The 24674-nt window shown below is 41.7% G+C and overlaps 1 long non-coding RNA gene across 1 annotated transcript in view; it reads right to left on the bottom strand.

Annotated features, from left to right (window-relative positions):
- Positions 1–267: 267 nt before the first annotated feature.
- Positions 268–24674, bottom strand: part of LOC119028309 — a 34968-nt gene continuing 10561 nt past the window's right edge. Inside the window, exon 3 of the long non-coding RNA XR_005077661.1 lies at positions 268–319. This is a non-coding gene — a long non-coding RNA (uncharacterized LOC119028309). The remainder of the gene's footprint in view (positions 320–24674) is intronic.

Here is a 24674-nt window from a genome sequence, read left to right on the forward strand (position 1 = left end):
AGGTCACTTGGCTCAGACAACACATGACGGGTTTCACCTACAAATGACCCGAACTGACAACCAAATCCTCCCCCTGCATCCCTGCAAACAGATTAGCAGTCAAATCCCCCTCGGTGTGCCGCCTCGCCTCTTTCTCAGACAAAACGTGGGGCCATGACAGCCAGTGACAGGACAGGGTTTGGAGCTGGAGTGTATGATGTCAGCGTGTCTGTTCTCCTGCTGTAGGTGGGCGAGATTACAGCTCACGTCTTGATTGGGTAGTCTTTTGATGTGTCCGCCAGACGTTGAGAAGAAATCCACAGTGTGATTTATGATGGTGCTGGAACACACACACACACACACACAGTCACACATACACTCCTTGCCTCCCTGCAGAGAGGCGCAGTAGTAGAAGGGACGCGAGCCAGGCCTGTGCTGTCCGACGGCGCAGACTAAACAGTAAACAGACACCTCACTGGGCAGCGTCAGGGTTTATATAATTGCCCATGTGATCTGGACTGAAGACTGGAGGGAACAAACAAAAATCGCATATTTTTCCCCAGATGCAACATGATCAAAACTCTCCACATTCACAGATGAAATGTATTCCTGTGGCGATTTACAAACATGCGTGTGGCTGGACTGGGAGTATCGTCACAAAAGAAACGTGTCACGCAGGAGTAATGTCATGAAATGAATCTGGAAGCTCCAAATGTGTGTCATGTGTAACTGTGTTCAGTGCGATGTCTGTCAGTGGAGTCTTTGTGGTGTGGGCTGTAGAAAAGGAGGATCTGGCTTCATAATGGGACCCTCTCTATGGGCCCTGGCCTGCTGCCAGCAAACCCAAATGCCTCTTACTGGCTGTTGGTTTAGCCGTTGATCCCTGGAAGTGGCGGCGGAGCATCGCGGCCATATTGGAGCTCATATAAATCACAGAATATGGTTGGTTTTGCTGTGGTTGATTTCTACATGTCTACAATGGGCTCGGGCTCTCTCTAACAAAGCTGAGATACTTCTACCCCGCGCTCGAAATAGTCTCGCGTCTTCAGATAGGCCTGAGAGCCGGCAGACCACAACACAGATCGACATCTTTCATGTGTCTTTCGCCTCTTTAATGTTTGTCAGGCACATAACGGTCCCCCCCTCCAAAAAACAAAGTCCTGGTCTTTTCCACTCATGCGCTTTCCTCCTACACAGTCACATTCACAGACAGACAGGCGGGCACAGACCCAGACGAGCTGAGATTATAGCTGTCGGGCCTCACGCTCTCTAATCAGAAGCAGAAGTGAAGATGTTAGTCGCAGCCAAGGGAGGCTTATGTGACACTGGCTGGTACACAGAACGTGGCAAATGTTTTGTGTTTGGAGATTTATTTATTTTTTTTGGCCATTTGGTTGAGGAGAATTTGGGCCGTTCACACGTTTTATTGTCGTCCAAGTCCAACATGAGCTCACTGCGACAGCCAGACCTTCATATCGGAGGACCAAAACAGAGTCACAGAACGTTTTCATTTCCAGACTGTGTCAGTATTACATAATTTGTCACGATGACTAACTTTTAAAACCCTCTGCAGCATGTGCATTTAAGACCAGAGTTGGGTTTGACTTTTGGCTATTTTTAACTTTACATTTCCTACCTACAGTATATCTGTGTTAAAGCTTAGACTATATTAGGCATTCTTACCCATAAATCTGTCATATACTGTATTTTTTCACTGATAATATAAGAGCGACGCAGTGGAGGTTTTTCAGAGGCACACTTCAAACGGAGGCTTGTTAGAACCTGATTTGGGATCTTATCTTATAAACATGAAACGACTACTTGTTTGCTGATTTCTTTGTAACTTACTAGCTAACTAACTGTTGAAATTCTCCACTTTTTTTACTGTCTTTGATAGATACTAAATACAAAGTACAGCTGAGGCTGACGGGAATTTCCTTGGTTTTGGACAAAAACTAAAGTAATGGACACATTGTTATTTTGACCTGATGAAAAAACAGAACTATTATAACTCATCCGCATGGGGACATGAATGTCTGAGTCAACTTTCATGGCCATCCATGCGATAGTTGTTGACACGTTTTACTAAAAAGAAACAAAAATGGACTGGAGGAATGTATCCTCTGGAGACCGTGAGTTTCTGTACAAAATTCAAGCCATCTAATAATTTTTGAGATATTTCAGTATGGACCCAAGTGGTGGACAATCTCTGGAGCAGACTATCTTTGATGGCTAAAAAGTTAAATAACCTTGTTTGTTCATCAGAGTCCTGTTTAAAACTCACAGGCAGTAAAGTACAAGATCACAGTTGAGCTTCAAGGTTCGGTTTTACTTCTGAATCCGATTTAACTTTAAATGTGTTGCTCTGAATTCCTTTGTCAGAGCAAAAGACTAACACCCAATATTAGGCATCCTTGCTAAAATAAAGTATACTTATTCATTTCTATCTATATATTTTAGAAAAACTTCCAAATCCATTATCTGCAGCCCATGAGCCCAAAGAAGACCTCCAATTTACATACTTGAGAGAAAAAAAGAAAAAAGAAAAATCTCTAACTTAAAACTCGCACAATGAACACTGTTAAAACAAGATATCATCCCATCTCCTCTGATCAGGCCCGCGGGCTTATCCCGCTTGTGGAGCCGCTTCGCTGTGTGAGGGCGGCAGATACACCACCCACAGCCCCACCCTCGCTGTAATGAAAAGTGTTATGAATGTATGTGTCTTAATTCTCTTCTACTAATGTCTGTGGGTGGCAAAATTAGGGTGGGCTGCGCTGGGGCCACTTAAATAGAAAACCGTGTCCAGTTTAACCGAGCTGCTCTAAGCCGATTTTTTAAGGTCACATTGGCACCAATGGGGGATTAGTTTGGTTCAGATCAATGTCTGATTGGGATCTTTCTCTCTGCCATTGCCTCCCTCTGTCCCGGGAGAATGCTGCCAAAGTCTTGCGATTTGTACTTGGGGAGAAGAAAGGCTCTCCCCTCCCATGGAGGACAAAGACACACATTAGCTCAGTTTTGCTGTTTTTTTCTCCTCCAGCAGTAAAGCTCCCGGCCAAAAGGATCAAACGTATGAAGACATGACCAGTGATGGCACCCCACTGCAGCTGCTGTAGCTACTGTTGCGCTGGATCTGTGTGTGTGTGTGTGTGTGTGTGTGTGTGTGTGTGTCATGCATAGGAAAAGAAGAAAAACAGGTGGCGTCAGCAGCCAGTGCATGCACATGTTGTAAACGTGTTGAACTGTAAACATTTTTTGGTCCTGTGAATTTTGTCTCTGAACAAGTGGCGTCCGCATGAGTGAAATGTCTGTCGTGTTTCCCACAGGACTTTAAAACGACAGCACTGAGTTTCACCTTCAACACCATCCACCCGCTGAAAACCTGCATCGCTTTATACAGACAGTGACACCAGTTTCTTTATGCTAATCAGAGTTTGATTACAACTACGATTTATCAAAATAAGTACTTCAATAACATCACTGAAGTATGTATTGAAATAAGATAGACTTGAGTTGTGAGAAAACTAAATATTTCTGTCTTGTTCCTTTTACATGTGAATCCTCAAACTGAATGAAAGTTAATGTAGTTAAATTCAACTTGGGATGAAAATGTATCATATCTTAATTAGATAACTTCTTAAATACATAAAATGTCAATTCCCCAAAAAGTTGGGACACTGCATGAAATGAAAATAAATTGTGTTTTATTAACAGTAAATAAAAACAAAATTCAAGCCAGTGTGTTAATATCCTTTACATCAGGGCTGAGGGTGCATGAGGTTTGTTTCATAAAACATTTTTTAATAGATTTAAAATGATACATGAATTGCTCTTCAAATGGTTTATTTTCCCCGGATAAATATGTTTTTTAACATGTAGGAAGCCTTATTGTCACTTTTTTAATAAATCTGAGCATGTTGGACAGAATGAGTTTGCACAGGACGTCAGTCGATTAAGGGGAATTTGGGATCCTAGATTCATTTTGCATCTGCATCGCATCATTACACCAAAAACAGCAAGTGTTTCTTTTGTCCATTGGCCATTAAGTTTGGTGACCAATGCTTTATACAATCATGTGTTTCACGAGGTGGTGAACCTTCCTGACCTGTGAACTCCCTTCATGATACCATAAACTGATACCAATCAACCCGTTTACCTGTGGAACCTTCCAAACAGGTGTTTTTGTCTTTTGCTGCTCTTGTCCCAACCTGTCTGAAACATGTGGCTGACTAATTCTGTAAAAACATACATTTACAAAAATGAACAAAGTTGTTGAGATAACACATGAAATATTTTGTGCTGGTTTCATTGAGTCAAACAGGGCTGGGAGGGTTACTGTATCAGTGTTTACCAATAAAGCTTTTTCCTACCTGTTAAAAAAGGAAGTCGGTAATGTAATCCAAATATCATAATAACAAAACAATGTAACTTGATTACTTCACTTTACTTTTCAGATCTCCCCATTTCACACAACGTCTAAGCTTTTAAAAAAATCTGTGTTCTACCAGGACAATATCATTATTCAGTCTGTAACTCTATCAGAGAGTGAACACAGTGTTTTTTTTTATGTAAATGACTGTTTTATTTTCTATATATTTGTGATTTGACCTGGACCAAAGCTAACATGTCAGAAAAGTAAATGTAATGTAATGCAAACCTGGGTTCTACGTTTTCCCACACAATAAACTCGAGTAAGACTAAAAACAAATTATGAAACAGGGAGTTCTCTGAAGCTAAACCTAAAGTCTCAGGCAGATTTCATCCCAGCGAATGTGTTGAAACTCATAACATCACATTTAGCGCTATCATCGATGTCTTCCTCTGAGATTCATCTTCGCTCAGACGACAGGTTACAGTTCATCAGCACGCACAGAGCATGGAGAGATAATTGCTGGTGTGCATGTTGAGAGCGAAATGTTTCTTTGTTCATCGGTGTCTCTCGTTATAGCTGCAGGGTATCATTATCCAATCAAAGAGGAGACCAACCAAACAAACAGTGCCGACCGCAACTGACAATAAGGCGACGTGGTAATCTGTAATTCCCTGTATTCTCCCAGTGAAGCCGGCATCGTTATCTAAATAAAGGAGCAGATCAGAAATGTGTCAGGTGATTTGTCTTTCTCTTTTCTCTGTACACACGTTATGTGATTTATGTTGACGCAACAGGCCGGGCATAAATAAACTGGTTTCGCGCGGAGAGGTTCCCAGCAGCGACGGCTGAAAATAAACACAGAAGGAAGAGCAAGCATCAAGGAATGTCAACATGACGATTGTTTCTTTGGAACGGGAATAAATCTGGAGCTCACTTTGAACAGCTGTAATAAATTGTACTATTCTGTGCATCGCAGACGTTCTCGTGCGATGGCTTCATCAAGATACGATTCATCGTGTTAACATTCCCAGAGCGCATTGTGCAATTGTGCTGACACAACAGTCTCAAGTGACTTCCTAAGTGTACCGCGAGAATCTTGAGCCTACTTGGACTGCTGCTAAACGAATAGACTCTCCTCCCCTTTACTTAAAGGCCATTGAGAGCCTCAGCAGCTGGGAGTGTTTGTCTCCTTGTTGTACACTGGTGAGGGTTAGTTAAATACGGGTTACAGGTCAGAGGTCAAAACCTGGAGCTGGTGCAGAATAGGTTTAATTGACACAGAGACAACCGCCTCAGCCCGGAGCATTAGTGTCGCACTGCAAGACTAACGATGCAAGACGTACAGTGAAGAGACGCGTGTGGAGACAGCTACTTTAAATGTTCAAATATTGTTGGATGCCAAATGTAACTCTGACTGTTTGAGCACTTTGTTCAGCAGAAAGAGCTGTAAACACATCATCAGCATATTGTAACCTTCTAAGTGAAAAATAAAATAGTCAGCAAAACAAAAACTACAAATTCATATATGTCACCTGTATGCTAGGTGTCATGGTTACTTTATCTAAATCGTTATTTAAACATCTATTTTAACCTTTCTCTAAACCTGAATCACATTTATTTTTGTTGCGCCAAAACTTCAAACTCCAATTTAAACTGTGATCTAGTCTTAACTTTAAACTTTAAACCAATTTAGTTTTATGATGTTGCTGATATTTGTTTTATCAAGATACTGATTTGACAAACTGTTATGGAGCTAAGCAAGAAGACTGCACTGACTGTCAGACAAGGCAGTCAGAGAAATGCTTAACTTTACATTTAGGGCTTTTCCACATGTGCTAGATGACTTGACTCGGTTTGCTGCCCATCAGCGGCGGGCCGGCCCATGACTGTGACTGGCAGCCAGAGGAGCGGCTGTAAACACTCTTCCTCTGCTGTTTCATCAAAGAAGCTGCGCTAACAAAACTCCACTAGGTCAGAAAAACACACATCTTATTTCCCAAAATGACATTTTGTTAAGAAACACAGAGCAGCTGCAAGATAGAAAAAAACATGTAAATGATACTGTTTAACTTTGCATCCATAAACTTGGCTTTACTGAACAGATTATATTTTAATGGTTCAACATAGCTCTAAACTTTAGATTTACTCATTTTGAATCTAGCTCTGTTTACTATCTAGTGGCTGTCTGTCTGCTGATCGGTGCTGGGATCAGTGAACCGGGCAAACAGGCTATAAGAACTGGACGGAGCTTCCAGGTCTGAAAAAACATTAAGCCCATGCTGAAGTGCCTTAAACCTGCATTCTGTCTAACGTCCAGCAGTCGGTGACCCAAAAAGTCTGATTGTATGTAAGCTTATGAGAAAATGAACCTACTTCTCATTTAATTTATTACCTCAGTAAACAGTTCCCTAATGTGTTTATGATCTCAGTTTCAGGGCTTCTTCTACACAGCATGACGTTCATTTAGAAAATAGACACACTTATATTTAAAAATCAGATTCAGATTTTGGATGAAGACAACAGAAACAGCAGGCTTCCAGCAGCCCTGTGTCATAGTAGGTAACTGAGAAAGCCTGTGAGGATGGATGACATATGATTAGGGTTAAGTGTTGTAGTTTGCTCTGGTAACTCAGTGTTTGCTTCTGTGATGTTGCACCGAGCCGCATTAAAGGCACAACAAATAATATGCACAGCTGGTAGAAGTCAGAGCTTTACTGGGAACAGCAGCCTCTGCTGGAGGCAAATCTCTGATCGTCTAATTACGTTAAGTGCCGACGTAGATGAAATGGTCTGAGAGGTCATTATGAGGGGATGCTACTCACACAGCTGCGGCCCGGGGACAGATGTGTTTGTGCTTCTGTGGGAGAACGAGAGAAAGTTACAGAGTGGGAGAGATGAGTAAGCAAATTACACGGTTTGATGGATTCAATCACGTGAGGAGGAGGAGGAAGTGAAAATCTGAAGGGACGATGCCGTGAGCATGAGGTGTCGCACTTACTCCTGTGGTGGATATGGTGAGAAAAAAAAGTTCTGTCTGTCTTCACTTAGGTCGATGATGTAGTCATCAAATACATCATATCATTAAAACATGTATATGTTAAAAGTAACCGCATTTTGTTCCAACTGCGATGAAAAATCTTCAGTCTCTCTTTAACCAGTTGAGATTTAACAGGCGATCCCGTATTCTGTTATCATCAGTGCTCAGAGGGGCAAATTGGGGTTGTTGAGGTTACACAAGCTTACTGCAGCACAAAACTGCGTAGTGATGGATGCCTCAGGGTGTGTCATTTTTATATTACTTGTGGTGTATTTCTTCAATTCATCTGTACTTTAACATGTGAATACAGATCATCCAGATTATCTGTGCAGAAAACGTGTTTTTAACGAGCACTACGTGGTACACAATGATTGTTGTATAAACTTAAAAATATCTGCTCCAATTTTGTCTTTAAAAATGGTCCGTATGAGCAGTTTGCCACCCCTTCTGTCAGTATATTGCTTCAAAAACTTAAAACTCAGATCAGCCTTGGTTAATTGATTTTAGAAGCCAATGTCAAACGAACCCCTGTATCTGGTGTCAAAGGGAGACATCTCATTCATCCAACCCATTCGGGGCAGGAACTTGGCCAATGAATACTATTCCTAAGTCCTTGGTTCAATGAAAAGATGTAATTTCTATTCCAAAGATCTCCTGAGCTGTGACCCCCGACGATAACTTGCATGGAAACTTGAATTATTCAAGCTGTTATGCGCCTAATTTGCATTGCAGGCTGCTGGACACATTTCTTCCCATTCTCCCACTGAGGGGAAAAAATATGTTTGTTTTACTCATGGCTTAGTTTTTCGGTTTGAAAAGGAAAGATTGACAGTGCACCTGTGGGCTACCAATGAAGGAGTGACCCTGAAAAAGAGACGGGGAAGAAGAGGGGGAGTGGCTGCCGGAGAGGTTCCTCGGCTCTGCAAACCACTTCAGTTCTCACTTGAGTGCCTCTCTTTGGGCCTTAACCCACACGGACCCCCACCTAACCGCTTCAGATTGAAATTCCTCCACTCGGCAAGACCCTGAGCTCCCCCCTCCTCCCCCAGCGCTCGGCACACACCAAGGGGCATTCAAAACGCATTAACACCAAATCAATGGGAAACAGTGAAAAAAGCAAAAAAAAAAAAAAAAAAAAAAGAGAGAGAAAGAGAAAAATCTCCTTAGCAACATAATCTAGACGGCCTGACGAGAGGAGGAGTGAAAAGAAAAGAAAAGGAGAGGGGCGGTGGTGCCGTTTAGGGAGGGAAGAAGAATTGGACACAAAGGCCCGGCACACAGACAGCAACAAAATTGAAAATTAACACAGAAGAAACTGTTCCTTTTTTCATGGGCACACAATCAGCTACATTAAACCCGAGCCAGGCCCCTCCTCCTCGCCTGGCCTTTCCTCCTCTGTGGACCGAGGCCTCCACAGCTCTGCTCCAGAGAGCTGAGGAAGGTAGAAACCAGAGCTAAGAGTTTGCAGCGTTACCATGTAACGCGTTTCATGTTGGATTTAGGTTTCTCTTAATACGACCTACGAAATTCTAACTCAAAATATTCACGTTTCCAACACTAATGAGGTCGTAACACGAACTCAGAAATCTAAACTTTTTTTCCCATAACTGAATAAACAGGCTGTTCTCAGAGGAAAACAAGGTCTCCAGATTACTGTTTGAAGCTAGAAAGGTGGCAGGGTCCGCCACAGATAAACAAAGTAAAGCAACATGAAGCTGTGCTGTCCTTTAAAGTCAGTTTGATTATTCTGTTTATTCAATCATGAACACAAAGACAGTTTGTTTATTTAGTTTGTTTAGGCATCAAAAAAAATCAGTCAAAGATATTTCTCTTTGGATTAAAATATCCTCCGCAAAAACTCCGCAGTGCACCTTTAATCTTTATTAGTGTCTGTATTCATATTAAAACGTCTCTGTAATTCTCTTCTCAAAGTGAGTGTGTGTTTGTGTCTGTGGCTCCTCCTGAAAACGGTGTGTGTGTGTGTGTGTGTTTGCAGACCTTATCTGCATGTCCACAAACACTTGTTGGAGATTTAGGTTGTCTCGTCTAGCCCTTGGACAAACACTCAGTCCGGCTTAATGAACTCAGGCTCTACGTCTGATGGCAGGACAATACAAGAGAGTCCCTGAGAGAGGCTGCTGGCCTCTGTGTGCACTCAGAAACATTAGACAGGACGAAATAAAAACAAAACAAAAAAATTAGGAAAAAGCCCCCAAAAGGTTTATGGTGAAGCCACACGGAAGCATGTTTACTGTCAACTTCAACCTGTCAGAATTATGACGACGTGTTCATGTGTGTATATTGGAGGGCAATTAGCATGGAGCAGGAGCTGTGGCCACCAGCAGCCCTGTAAATGACCTCTGACCTCCACTACATGATCAGCCCATTGAGAGGAGGGCCTGCTTTAATTAGGAGGTCATTAAGAGCCAACCTCAACACACCATGAGACCACATAAAGCCGAGACTCACTCCCACCTGCAATCACAAAAAATCTGCACGGCGACACAGCTCGCCACTTCACACAAACCGCATGGGTCTCATTGTAATCATTCAAATTTAAGGAATACATACATGCAACATATGTGAAATATGTGAAAGTTTAGTTTGTGATCTAATTCCCAAAACAATTGAGAAAAAGAAGAAATTAAAAAAATAATAATAATAATGGACAAAAAGAAGAAGTTTTCTCCTCATTGCTTCCCTTCTGGGAAAAACACTGTCTGTGATTGGCTGAGAGGTAGAGAGGTTACTCTGTGGCCATGCTTCACAGGATGAAATATAGAGGAAACGAAAATTTTTAAAAAGTATGAGAGGCGGGTGATCAGTCGAGTGCAGAACAGTGTCTAAAAGGGGAGAAACAACAAAGTCAGATGGAGTATAAAGGTGAGAGAAAATAGATGACAAGAGAAAGAGTGATTCCACGGCGCTTTTATTCAAGCCTCTGATTTCACACTCGCACAAAGAGCTTTGGGGACGTTTCATCCTTTTCACATTTCTTCTGCATTTAGTCAGTGTTATTCTGCACTGCGCTGTCTCCTATATGGGAGAGGGAGCGCTGCCCGGAGAGGAGTCAGCTCCATTCACAGCTTTATAAATCACCTCAGCATGTGTAGACCGTGGCCAATCGGCCAATTACGCCCCCCTGACACACCGGGGCTGATAAAGAAGGCCGGGGACAATGGGATCACAGGCCAGATAAACGACCCTTTAATGAAGTCGCCCACAAAACAGGCCAAAACCGCGCGCCCCACTTACGTATTCCATCATGCCGTTGCCCTCACATTTCCTCTTGCTCAGCCGCCACGGCAGGCACAGCTGGGTGGAGGGAGCCGCAGAGAAAGAGAGGCAGAGTGAGAGAAAAAGGAGAGAAAAATGACTCTGTGCTCTGACACTGCTAAGCCCCCCACCCAAGGCCCCTTTCAGACTTTTGGCCGAACAAAAGCATCTGTTGCCATACTGTGCCGCTCAGACCCCCCCTTCACACACACGCATACTCAAGCCGGGCGACGAGCCTCGCAGGAGCTAAAGAAGGGCTGCAGCACTGGGCCGTATGCAGCTGAGGCTGCTCACCTTGTGGCACAACCTATTGTGCGCCCCATTCCAGGAGCTTCTCCATCCATCTTTGTGTCTCGGGGACAAATAGAGAGGGAGAGACAGAGAGAGAGAGAGAGTGAGAGGGGGGAGAGTAGGAGCGAGAGGGAGAGAGAGAGAGAGAAAGAGAGAGAGAGAGAGGGAGAAACTTTGTATGACAGAGTGAGAGAGAGGGGCACAAGACTGCAGCTGCAGGATGAATAGGAGAGGGAATGAAGGGATGAGGTGGGAGTGAGAGAGAGAGAAGGGGGCAGCTGCAGGGTGGTCCCACCCCTCCGTCCCTCCACCTCTACAGTGTTGTTTGGCTGCTCTTAGGATTCAGAACACAAACAACTTCATGCTACGTGCTGCAGGAGGAGATCCTGTGACCGGCGGACGGGCCGGGGTGGAGAATGTGGACAGAGGTGTGCTGGACCTGTTCACCTGGAGGTTTCAGGTTTCAGGTTTCAGGAGAGATTTTCAGTTATAAAACCGCTGATCATCCAGTTTCTTCACTTTATTCACCCTTAACATCGTTAAAATCAGCCTGCATGAAACTTTTTTTTTAGGAACAAATCCTCTTTCTCCCCCCAGGCATTGATTTCATTCACGTTTTTTTCTGCTTTATTGTTTTACATTGATCTGCTCTTGAATGCACCTGGTGCCTAAAGAAGTTGGACACAGTGCACCATTGAAGCACTAATAATAGTGATGACTCCACTCCAGTAACCGCACATTGTTACTGGACATTTGCAGTTTAAAATGAATGTGCCAGTATTAAATTCTCTGTAAAAGAAGCAACAGTTAGGCTTAATCACTGTAAAAAAAAAAAAGAAAAGTTGGTAGAAGTTACAGTAAAAAACTGTTAAATAGCAACAAAGACCATAAAATATAAAATAGTAGGTGAATGTAGTAAATCCATCAATTTATTGTAAAACAAGATACAGTATTCAACTTATTTTTTACTGTCACAGTATGTAGAAAACATGCACATTCAAATGCACTTCAAAACTATCCAGGTGGTGAAGTGTGCACCTCCCCTAAAATTAACATTTTAATTCTGTTTTTGCAGAATAAAACTTTGATTTTTGAAAACAAAAGACATTCTTTAATTTCTACAGAAACATGATAAGGTTGGCCAGTATGTTTGTAAAATGGTCAAATGTGATTGCTTTAAACAGTTTCCCTCATGATGGCAGGCATAACTTTATCACTTAAGTAATAACGATCTAGATAATTAATCTTTTATTTTGTCATATCATAAAACCACCTGCTGCTACACGACCATCTCTGAATGTGTGCCAGATGTGTTGTATTTTTAATAAAGAACTCTCTGCTTGGACCGGTTCCTTGTCATCAGTGTACAGGTGTAAAAAAGAAACAACATGGCCTGCAGCCCCGCAATATTCTACAGGTGTTGGTCTCCAGAGTTACTGTGAAGAAATTTAATCTTCTTTCTGCATCATAAGTGTTTTTTGCTCCCTGATGTTGCATCACACTCCAGCTGGATATCGTGTTCCCTCATATGTGGTTGCATTTGTGTGTTTGCATCGTGCTTCCTGTTGACATAATGTTTATGTTGCTCACTTACTGTATATTCTCTGTCTGTTTGCTCTACACTGACAACATAAAGATGTTTGCACGGCGCTGCTTTGCAGAACCGATCCATCAGGTGTAAATATTCTAGAGGTCACATGCACATTTCTATAAACATTTCCCCAAGAGTTCAGCTTGTCATCTGGTATCTCTGGAAATATTGGGATGTCCGGTAGAATTTAATATAAAGTTGACAGGCCGCTGTTTGCATGAATGGACAGATCAATAAAGGTGAACTGGAGGCATGCGCACAGACAATAATGCAAGGAGCTGCATAACGCAGACAACTGAGGATAAATAATCTATCCTTAACTTAAAAAAAATAACATGCCAGGATACAATGTGGCAGCTGTAAAGGCAGCTCTGTAGTTTTATTGCTCAATGCTTAATTAGCACAAATGATGACATCTGATTGGGTAAAATGTTTCACAAGTTGCTTGTGAATATAAGTTAACGTGATTGAAGCTATGCAGCCTCTTTGAGATAGACTGTGGAGTTTTATTGAAGTTTGAATCAATGATATACTCCGACTGCAGCTTAACTGGCTGTTTAAAAAGGAATAGATGGTGCCCCACTAGCACACAGTGACATATCAATTATTCACTTCAATCTTAATTAACAGGAACAAGGATATTGATTATTTGCATCCCTCTGCTTTTCAGTATATTTATGGAAACTACACTCAGTCGCCAGTTTATTAGTCGCACCTCACTAAGACCTAAACAGTCTCAGATTCTCCCTTCGTAAATATTATAATGTTTCAGTGCTGATTCAACTTTATGGTCACTGTGGGAGATGCAGCCTGTGCTGCTCTTGAAATGCAGTGCATTATACAGAGAGGTGTTTCTGTTATTTCTGTTGTTTCTGTTGTGGATCGATTTAAGGTAGGCAGGTACGATGGTGAGAGACAATTATTTTTCATTCCATCGGAACTGTGCCATAAATTACACATATGATGTTTCTTTTTTCAATACTTTGTCTTTGCCAAGGTAACTGCCATGTTTACTGAGATAAACTGAGCAGGGACAATGTGGATCACTGAGGGGTTTTTTTCACAACAACCTGTGACTGCCTTGACTTGAAAAATTAAGTTTTAAATTGCCAAACATATGTATGACTCATGGAACAATTCAAAAAGGATCAAAAATGTGTTTGTCACTCCTTATTGACAATTGTACAGATAATTTCACAAAATCAGGCCCCATGGGACACACCGGAAGGGGCAGGGCTCTGCTTGTCCTGAGCACAATACAGTTCAACAACGTCTGCAGCCACTAAAATAATATTGGAGTTAAATCAGTGCCTCTCTAAAAGATGACTGTTGTATAAGACTGCATTGGTTTTAGCTGAGTGTGCAGTGAAAACACCTGTTATTCTTTTATCAGCTCATTAAATTTGGATCGCAACATTTCACAAGTTGTAACTGTTCATTGTGGAGTATATATCTAAAAAACTTGTCATCTTGTTTTTGTCAGAAAAATCTGAAGGGTTAAGTGAGAACTTTTTTTTTTTTTTTTTTACATTTCTAAAAATAAGTAAACCTTTTTAAAACCAACTGTTCCCTGAAAAATGCCCTGTAATGATGCTCAAGCTAAGTTTTCTTCACTAATGAAAAGACGACAATTTGGAAATACACTGTTCTTAAATGACAGTGATGAAAAGCCGAAAACAGAACAGAACAGAAATACTAAACTAACAAAAAAAAGCAAAATCCATACTAGTGCATTTGGTGCTTTCTTTTAACACGGTAGAAACCAATAAAACTGGAGCGTTCAGGCCGTTTCGGTGGGAGAATAGGCTGATGATTGCCGCAGCTGCAGGTGCAGGACGGGTGTCACCAAGTTCAAACCCCTCTGCCCATCCCTCCCCTCACCCTCAGCGGTGGCCTCGCTGGAGGAGAGTCACGGCGTCCAGCGGTCGTCCTCTCCCTCATCAGACACCACGGGCCAAACCTCCAGCCTCCTCACCCCGGTCCACTTCTTTGTATTCTGTGTATGTAACCTCACTCCTGAAGAAGACTTACTATAGATTAAACAGAATAACACTTCCATCAAAAGATACTTCTTTGTGACAAAGTACCTTTGTCTGAAATCCTTAAAGCCCCCCCCCCCCTTTTTTTTTTTTTTTGGAGAAGATCCTGCACTGATGTCTGTTTTTCTGATTTATATGCAGATCAGGTCTCGTTCAGAGATGCTCCTACAGTACCTTCACTGTAGAGATATCTTTTCTCCTTCCAAACAAACATCGCTCACTCACACTTAAAACAAATTTACTCTCTTGGGCATTGTCATGCTCCCGAATGAGACTTTTAAGAGTGTGTTTAGCATTCAGGTTTGGTCATTCATTCCCCCTGTCTCTGCCAGGAAATCTTTGTCCGGCTGCTCCTCTTCAAACCGTGGAGTGTCAGGAGGGGCGGGGGGATCGATTTGATTCTAATCGGACCATGAAAAGAACATGATCTAACTACTTTCAGACCGGAGTATATTTAGGCCCACTCCTCTTTACACTCTCCCTCTCTCCGTCCCCCCTCACTTTAGTGCGGGCACAATGAAGCTGGCCAATTTAAAAAGCTTTGAATGTCTCGTCAATGACTTTGTGAATACGGCGGAGAGAGATTTGGAGAGGAGGAGAGGGAGAGAGGGAGTGAGGAAAGTAGGGGGAAATGGAGGAATAAAAAGGCCAGAGAGCAGACATAAAAATTCCAAGAGTTGTTTAAGCGTGGGTGGGTTCATTTGCATGACAGCGCCATGTGAATAAGACTGACCTCTTGGACCGCCCCAGTGCTAGGCCGAGCTGCAGCCTGACGTGCAGGCTTTGACCCAGCTCATTGACTCTGAATGGATACTCTGTCAAAGGGAGGGACCTCGCAGCTCTCAGTCGGACAGGCATCTGCAGACCTCCTGTTTGACACCCAGCTACCTCTATTTCCATCCCTACGTGCACACACACACACACACACACACACACACAAACACACACACACACACATGGACTGACACATTTACCAAACCATTAGGCAGATCTCCAAATCTCTCTTATCGGCGACCCACAGGCCTCCAGGAAGAATCGCACGGCGTGGAAAAAGGTGAAGTAAACATCTATAGAACCAGATGAAACATTTCTTTCTTCACTTTCCTCACAACAAAAACGCGCACACATGCACACGCGCACACATGACAGGTGCAGCAAAGCTCTTGCACGTGCAGGCCCATCAACACGCTTCACTTGATGGCTCTATGATTTACTGCAACAGGCAGGTGAGAGGACATAGAGTGGACCTGGGGGGTGCCCGAGCAACGCAGTCTGCATACAAATCCCAGCGGCCGCCCCGAGCTCCCCCTTCAACCCCATACAAAGTTGTGACTCTGTGCAAACACAAAGCTCAGCCAGCTTACAAACAACTCGCTCCATTTATCTGGCTGGCGCAGAGCCGGGACGATGCAGACAGGAGCTCGTGGCCCTGACCTCCGCCGTCTAGATGCGTTGAAAAGGACGCCCGCTGCACTTGGAAATGCAAACAGCGCGAAGCAAAACACTTGTTAAATTGTATGAATTAACTTACTCTCAAAGGGGGAAAAAAATAGTATCCCGCAATGAATGGCTGATTATGACAAGGGTGGTGGACAGGATGGTTTTTGTTGGACAACTACAAAAAATCTTCGTTTGGGCGCTCACACAGCTCTAAATCACAAGCATATACCTTCTTGTACTTTAACAACCTTTACATTCAATTTCTGTTTCAAAACCTGGTTTCATAAGCTGCAGATTACACAAGCAACTCAATGCGTACTTCCTGCCAATCAACCTATTGTGGAATCAGTTGTCCAGGCGAGCAGTGCTGCAGCACAGCAGCTTATCACTGCACTACATAAAAGGTAGAATGCCTGCACGGAACAGGCTGTACAGGTGACTGAGGTCATGAACAAGGTGTTAGTCATGCGTTGCCATGAAAATCAGACTTCTCATAAGTTGGCTTCTAATCACTTTTGCTGCTGTATGAAAAGTTTGTATTGTTTTTAGTGTGTTTGTATTATTAAATATGACATGTGGAGCGTGTGGAGTGGAGAAAGTCTTACTGTGTGCTGAACATTATTTTTTAGCATCTTGTAAAACTGATGCCGACACAGTTTGTATGGATGATGGTGTAGAAAGCTGCTAACACTGACCACACAGGTTAATACCAGCAGTGGGAGAAGTATTGATATATTAAGCAGTATTGTAGTATAAATAGTTCTATATACAAATACAAATGTTAACCAATTAAAGCACAGTATCACATTTATCATATACATTATCTGAATATCATTACTGATGCATTAATGTGTTTTTAATGTTTTAATTTGTGTCTATTTTGAATTTTGTGATGTAGTTTTATTCATTATTATTAATAACACAATTTATTTTATAAAAACTAGCAGAGAGATAAATGCAGTGTAATAAATAGAACAACATTTCTCTCTGAAATGTGGTGAAGAAGAAGTATTGTAGCACAAAATAACAAATGTTTATATGAAGCACCAGTAAAAAAAAACAAACAAACAAAAAAACTTAACTATAGTTCTGGATTAAATATTCTTTGCAAATTTCAACCACTGGTTAAACCAAAGCTGGGCAAAAGTTGTTTGTAGTGAAAAAAAAATAAAATAATTTTGCTGCTGTTTTATCTCTTATGAGGTAAAATGTGCACATACAGTCAGATGATGTGGGCTCCCAGCACCATTTTGCATTGAAACAAAACAATTAAATAACATTTGGTGTTTGCTTTTGGCCCACAGCCAAGTAACCAGTTAGTAATGGTTTTGGCCCGTCAAGGCAAAAACGTTTGGGCAACAATGTGTCAAACAATGTTTAAGGCACACGCTACAGACACTACTACAGTACTAATAACAGTAATATACTTTTATATGTACTTTTTCTTTTTTTAAAATGCTTCTCCTGCCTAAAAATGTGGACTGAAACATGCTGGAAAAGTTCACTTTTAACATTAGTTTAATAAACACAAGATTAAGATTTACTTATATATAAACATATTGGTTTCAAAATGTGTTTTTCTGTATTTTGCCGTTTTGTTTCAACAATAACAATTCTTCACAGCAGACATGTTGAATCGTCACAGTAGGAAAAGAACAGGTATGACTACTGACGCTGACGATGGCTTTGTTCTGTTCAGGTCTAGAACATGACATCGTTTCAATGAAACAGAATGAACTTGTGAATTTCATTATTCACACCTGTGGTTTTACCTACCGTGACATGTCAAAATGTCTTCTGTGGAAAATGTCTAGGTTTCGTTCAGAATTTCATCGCATTGCCAAAAAAAGCCGATTTGGTGTTGATTTATTTAAATGATTAGATTTTATTTTTTCTATTATCTTATAAGAAACTAGTATGTGTGAACTAAGAGGGCCACACTGACAAGTTAACTAGCTAATTAATAAAGTCTTCAGATAAACCCACTGTATTTATTAATTATGCATTTGTTTGCTGTTTAGTGGAATTGAATTTATCGTCCTTTAAAGAGGAATTGCAGAGGTTCATGTGAACAGGGAGGTTTGTGGTTTTACCTTCAATCTCTGAAACTTTAACGTCAGACGTTGCAATCAAGTACAACAAATAGCGTCTGAAGAGATTTGAAACTCCTAATGTTCCATAACCTAATGTGACAGTAATACTGGAGCTGCGTTATTTAGCGTGGTTCATGTAAATGTGGAGAAGAAAAAAAAAAAAAAAAAAAAAAAAGAAGGCTCAAAATGGGATTACAGCACTTTCTAATTCAAACAGAATCACATGAATTACAGCAGAGATCACACATACAGAACAAAGCCGACCTCCGGGCTGTGTTCCTGTGGAGGGCGTCTCTGTGCTGCTGCTGCGCCTGCTGACTCACTGAGCTGGAGGTTGGATGCAGCTGCCCACCAAACTCCAGCCAGTTCATGTGATGCCCCGAACTACCCACCGCACAATTAGCCGCCTGTTGTATAATAAGCTCTGCGGGGCTTACAACACATTACGGGTTCCCTGCTATTAAACCCTGTCATGCCCTCTGTGGATGATTACTGTTAGTTGGGTGAAAAATATACAAAATAGTTTCATTTACATTGAAATAATCGTATCCCATGTAATCTCGGATCATCAACATTACAAAAAAAAAAAAAAAAAAAAGGGCTTCCTGCAGGTTTTGTGAGCTCTGTCGTAGCTGTGTATCTGAGAACAACACGAGAACACGGAAGATTTCCTGGTCAAGATAAACAGTAAATGACTGTCTGTGGCTGCCTGATGCCAATTAACATAAATCTGATAATCCAATCAGAAAAAAGGGCCACGGAAGGAGCACATTCACGACGAACATGAGGAGAATCTCTCTTGCACTGCCTTGTGTTTTTGCAGAACAGTGGAATGAATATAAATGAACACTGAGATGCCAACAGCTGTAACGCTGATGAAGACAAAAACAGAGGAAAACTCAGATCGATGCTTCCTTCATTGTCCAAATGAGCAGAATGAGACCGAGTCACAGAGAGCGCCTGGATCCTGACAGCTCGCTCTCCACCTCCCTTTAAACTTCTCAACATCTTCCAATAAATCACATTAGAGGAACACTACATCCACAATAATAGATGGAAAAATGTGGGCATCATCTCAATTAAGAAACGTGTGAGCGTTTCCTATCTGTTTGAAGAATCTATTTCAGCTGGGAAAACTCGGATGAGGTTAGAGCGACACGCTGCCTGAGAGACGCTAACAAGCAACAGTGAAAATCAACATAATGGCACGCTGGACTCAACGTGACACTTTTCCTAATCAATATTAAATCTGAAGTGGGTACACAGAGAAAAATAAATCAGAAATATTATTTATCTAAAAATAAAGTCCCCCTTTAAGCAGCCTGGACCCATGAAAGTCTCGAACTGTCCCGCGTGTTGATATTTGGCTTCAACTGTGGAGATCAGCAGGACAAATGTGTCAGAATGTGAAATTTACATGTGAAGCAGCAAATTTCACATTATTTAATTTCTTTGTCTTTTTTCTCATCTATATGTGAAAAACACAATCACATATGACTGTATGTCACTTACATTTAAAACTGTAAGTTTAACATGCAAAAATGTTCACCTGTTTGTGAAGAAAAGCTAATCACTTGTGAACATGTGTCAAAATGTGGAATTCACATGTGAATTCACCTGATTTCAATGTGCCATGCTTTGTATCCTCTTGTGTAAATTCTAGTCCACATATGATAAATGTAATTCATATTTAAAAATATATGTGAAACACTGCAATCAGCTGTGAAGCTGTTCAGTTCAGTGACAATATTTTATTTTGATAGGTAAAAATTTCAGTTCACATTTTCAGAATTTTAATGTGAAAATAAGTCAAAATTTGGAATATGCATGTGAAGAAGCACATATTGTTTTGTGGTTTTAAGTGTCATTTTTTGTTTTAGCATGTGACATTATTGTGTTTTCACATGTTAAAACTTTGGTTCACATGAAATTAAAATGGAAAGAACCACATTTCACGTGATTCAATTCAATTCAATTCAAATGTGTTTTGTCTTCACATGTGGAAATTCTAATGCACATGTGATGACAAATGAATGTTTGTAATTCACATGTGAAAATGTAAATTCAACACGTTGAAATGTTCTTCAAATGCACGGGAAAACATTCATGTTTGAAAAATGCCCAGTTCAAATTAAGTTACTTTCATGTTAAGATTTTAGTTCACATCTGAGGATAGCCAATGTGTGAAAAAGTATTACATTACAAAAAATGTTACATTTCAAATGTTAGTCTGCCATGTTTTGTTTCCACATGTGTAAAATCTAATCAACACGTGAAACAAGCCAAACACACATGATTCTGTGTGTCACAAGTGTAAATGTAAATTTCCAGTTCTCCTGTGGCATTCTTTTCTTTCCACATGCTAAAGTTTAAGTTCAGATGTGAAAAAAGCCAATCACATGCGAACATTTTCTATTCATATGTAAGCTGATGAGCTGATGAGCTGATTGGATCAAAGACGCATTTCAGTGAAAGTTCATGATGTCCCATCGGACAGGGAGATAAAACCTGACTGACAGGTAGAAGGTGCTGGTAACACGCGGATGAAACATTTTGGTTTGTTTGCTTCTTCACAGTCTGATAAACAGAGGACGGAGAGATTTCAGCCCCTGTCTATTCACGTCCCCGGCCGGCGACAAAAGATGCGGCTCGGCACACATTCCAGTCTGCTTCCGCTCCAGCACACAAGCTCAATCCCGGGGATTTCCCCTTTCAAAGGGAGAAAAAGGGCTACAATATCACCTCCTTTAGACTGAGGGAGAGACTGGTCGGGGTAACCGGGTGGAGGGACTCCTGTCATTCACTCTTTGAAACATTTCCTGATTTAGGTTTCCACGGGAAGTCAGGATCTCTCTGTTGTGAGCAGAGGAGGGGTGAGAACCTTTCAGGTTCGGGTTCGGTGGGGGGGAGTGATTGGTTTCCATTTTTGACTACAGCTGTTTTCAATTTGTGAGTTTCAATTTCTCGTCCACGGTAGAGATGTTCTGTGGAGATGAGCATGTTTCTGAAAAAAGGCCTAGAATCCTCTGAACTGAAACCGTTCTGGTGGAAGGCCAATCATTAACGAAGATAAAACAGCATCTTGATCCTGGAGCACAGTAATGAGTCCTTACAGCTGATAACTCCTGCAGGGAGAACATGCACTACAAAGTGACCAACAATGAAACGGCTTCCCTATTACGGAAAGAATGGATCTCAGGACTATTTGACAACTCAAGCAAGAACAGATTGAGATAAGGGCTGCTCTGTGCTGCCTCTGTAATGGCATTTGCTTAGTCTTTTGGAAACAACAGAGAGGGCCGAGAGGACACGTCAGGGCTCCAACAATAAGCTTTAATAAAGACGTTTCTCCGGGAACTTAACCGTGATCGGCGTCACTATCAGTCGGTGTTTATCTCATTTTCGAGGCTCGTTAATTGTGTGCCGCCATAAAGCGCAGACACATACACATGCTGCTTCGAGTGTGGACATCCAGACGCACTCGTTGGCGCAGGGGCACACTTCAGTCTGGAGTGTCTGGTCTGAGCAGCTCTGTGAGACTGAGAAGCGTCTCCCTAATTAGAGGGAGCCCGGTGCAGGACATCTCTATAGGCCATCAACAGGGCCCTCGCCGGCTTTGTTCAGCAGCCTCTTCTTACACTGAGGCTGTCACTTTACTTTTCTATAGGACCGAGGGCCGCGCTCCCTATCTGTGTTGTCTGTTCCCCCAATCACAGACACCGTTTGTGGATGTTTTTTGTTTTTTTTCCTAGGATTGGGATGCAGCTGAAAGAGAAGTTGATTCCCGATTCATTTTTCAAACTTTAAAAAAAACATTAGCTTATTGCTCTTAATTGAGAGAGCTCATAGCCTCTCCTGGTGCGAGACATTAAAAGGAGCTGCTTCTCTTTGTCTATCCAGCTAAGTTGTCACGGCATTTTAAAACGTAATTATTTCCAACTCATTTTTGCATAGAAACCTAATTATTCACCCAGATATAAATTAGATTCCACATTCATGGAGACCATGAACCCCCTAAACTCCTGCAGGATGCTATTCACTTGGCGAGCCTCTTTCTCTCCCCCTGCTCCCCTTTTCTCTGCGAAACCATGAGATGGAGAGTAGCCACTGCAGCTGCTATTCACATCAACCAGATAATTGTTAATGAAAAGTCATTGCGTGGCATTATGTTGTCCGCGGGATCATTGTTCATTTTCCCCCCATCGCCATTGAGATCTATATGGAGGACCAGAGTGTTTCCTTTGAGTTTTGGTATTCAGGATCTGTTGCCTGGTAACTAATAAAGGGGCAAATCATCCACTGTATTGGCCAAGATGGGCCGCAGACTGGCCCTGCACAACAATGCAAGGTTTGTAAAAAGGCGGTGATACAAGTTAATGACGCTTGTTCAACAAAACATTAATGGACTTCTTCACGGTATAATATGGCATGGGATGCGACGTGAATGAGAGGGGGGAACTTTAGCAGTGCACTTTTACAAGTTTGTGTGTTTTTTTATTGCTGGGAGGAGCTCGGACACACACACACACACACACACACACACACACACACACACACACACACACACACACACACACAAACACACACCTTTCCCTCCTCTTTGCACACTGGCACCCCAACTCTCTTGCTAGAAACGTTATTCTCCACTTAACTAAGGCTGACCAGCCTCTGAAGAGACTTCACTTTTCTTTCAAAAATTGCCTGTTTGAATTTAATTTTGCTGTCGTTGAATAGTCTGGTGATTAATTACCCATCAGCATGATTTGAAAAGGCGGTGAATAGTGGAGCACTATAAAGTAAAAAAAAAAAAAAAAAAAAAAAGGCGCACAACACTGCAGAGAAAGAGGAGGCGAGTTGAGAGGTGGGGGCCCTGAGAGCTTTACGCATTTCTGAAATTCCTTTTATTTTTTCTTTCTTTCTTTCTTTCTTTCTTTCTTTCTTTCTTTCTTTCTTTCTTTCTTTTATAATCTAACAGTTTTACACAGTGAGTGATACTGCACCGGGCTCCATTTGTTGCACTGGCTTCTTCTTAACCGAAGCGGACAAAAAAACTGCAGCCCTGTCACACCAAGCAGAATAAAGGGAATCAAAGGATTTTTCCCTTAAATGGACTAATTTTCTCCTTGAATTATGAAAGTAATGGCTAGGTAACAGCCTGTGCACAGTACCCAGCGGCTTAATGCTTCCTAAATCCTTCCACGTGGCTCCACTAGTCCTGGCAATTAGGCCTCATTATAGCCTCATAAAGGATCTCATTTGTGGGATTACTTAATAGACAATGAAATTTTATCGTGCAGAATTATGGAAAAATAATATTAGAGCTCGCATGGTGTGATGAGGGCGCGCGCCACGCATCATTCCGCTTGGTTTCCTCCCTCTCTCTCCTTCTCTCCCTCCCTCTCTCCCTCCCTCTCTCCCCTCTACATCTCTCTCCCTCTCTTGTTTCAGTCTGTTATCTGTACCATAACAACTCCGCGCGTCTTCACGTCAAACGCTGGAGTCACTTTATTAGAGCAATTACTGTCCGTGTGACTGACATGTTTGTTTTGATCATTACCGTGGTTGGATTTTAAAGACTTTCTAATTCTTGATCTCACAGTTCAATAAGTGCCTCGGCTGCTTGGAGTCGTGTGTTTGCTCCATGGTGAGCACACACTCATAAAAAAAAAAAAAGAAAAAACAGGTGCTAAATAAACAGAAAGTCACCCCACTGAGTGTGTTTTGCGTTTGAACGCATGTGTTGGTTCTGTCTGAGGTCAGCAGACAGTATTGGACCTGGACCTTTAATGACGGCTCGCCTCTTGTCTGAAGGTCCGAGGCGTTTCTTGGCAGATGAAAGCAGAAGCTAAAACCTACCGGTGACCCGCCTGAGGGATCAAACTCGCTAATTATTGTCACAAGATGAGGGATTAACGCATTTCTGAAATAGCTGCCTGTTTACCCCCGCACAGACCGGCCATTATAAACACTTTCTAATTGAATCCTAATCGCCATCAAATAACCGCGGCCCAGACTCGCCATCAGTTCATAATTCTTTAATTGCTGGAAGTGAAACCTGGACCAACCGGATTCAAAGTCTGATCAGGGGCAATTAGCGCGCGGAGTCGCGTGCACAATTCCTTTAAATCGCATTTAGGGAGGAAATAAATTCGACTGTAGAGCGAAAGTAGGTCTGGATCGAGTCCATCACATAGATTTTCAGTTTAGATATTATTTTTTAGTCTTGCTGGCTTATTTCTGGTCCAGTTTTCACTGCACCTGCTCCTCCGAGCAGCTTCAGACTCTAATGATGTCTGTATTAAAGTGTTACGTCCGGTTTCAGATAAGGTTTAAAAATTACCTTTTAAGATTTCATCCTGACCAGTTCCTCAAAATAATCCTATAAATCTAAGTTCCACAACGTGCATACATAGTAAACATTAGTTCTGCAGCATCTCTATAGAACGATATATTTTTTAAATCACATTGTTGAAAATGATTCAGTTGTTGAACAGTTTAAGTCTGCTGAAGAAAGCCAGGGCAGATTTAGTGCATCTACTTAAAAAGAAGAAGA

The sequence above is a fragment of the Acanthopagrus latus genome, chromosome 11 (genome assembly GCF_904848185.1).
Source record: "Acanthopagrus latus isolate v.2019 chromosome 11, fAcaLat1.1, whole genome shotgun sequence".
Taxonomy (NCBI): Eukaryota; Metazoa; Chordata; class Actinopteri; order Spariformes; family Sparidae; genus Acanthopagrus; species Acanthopagrus latus.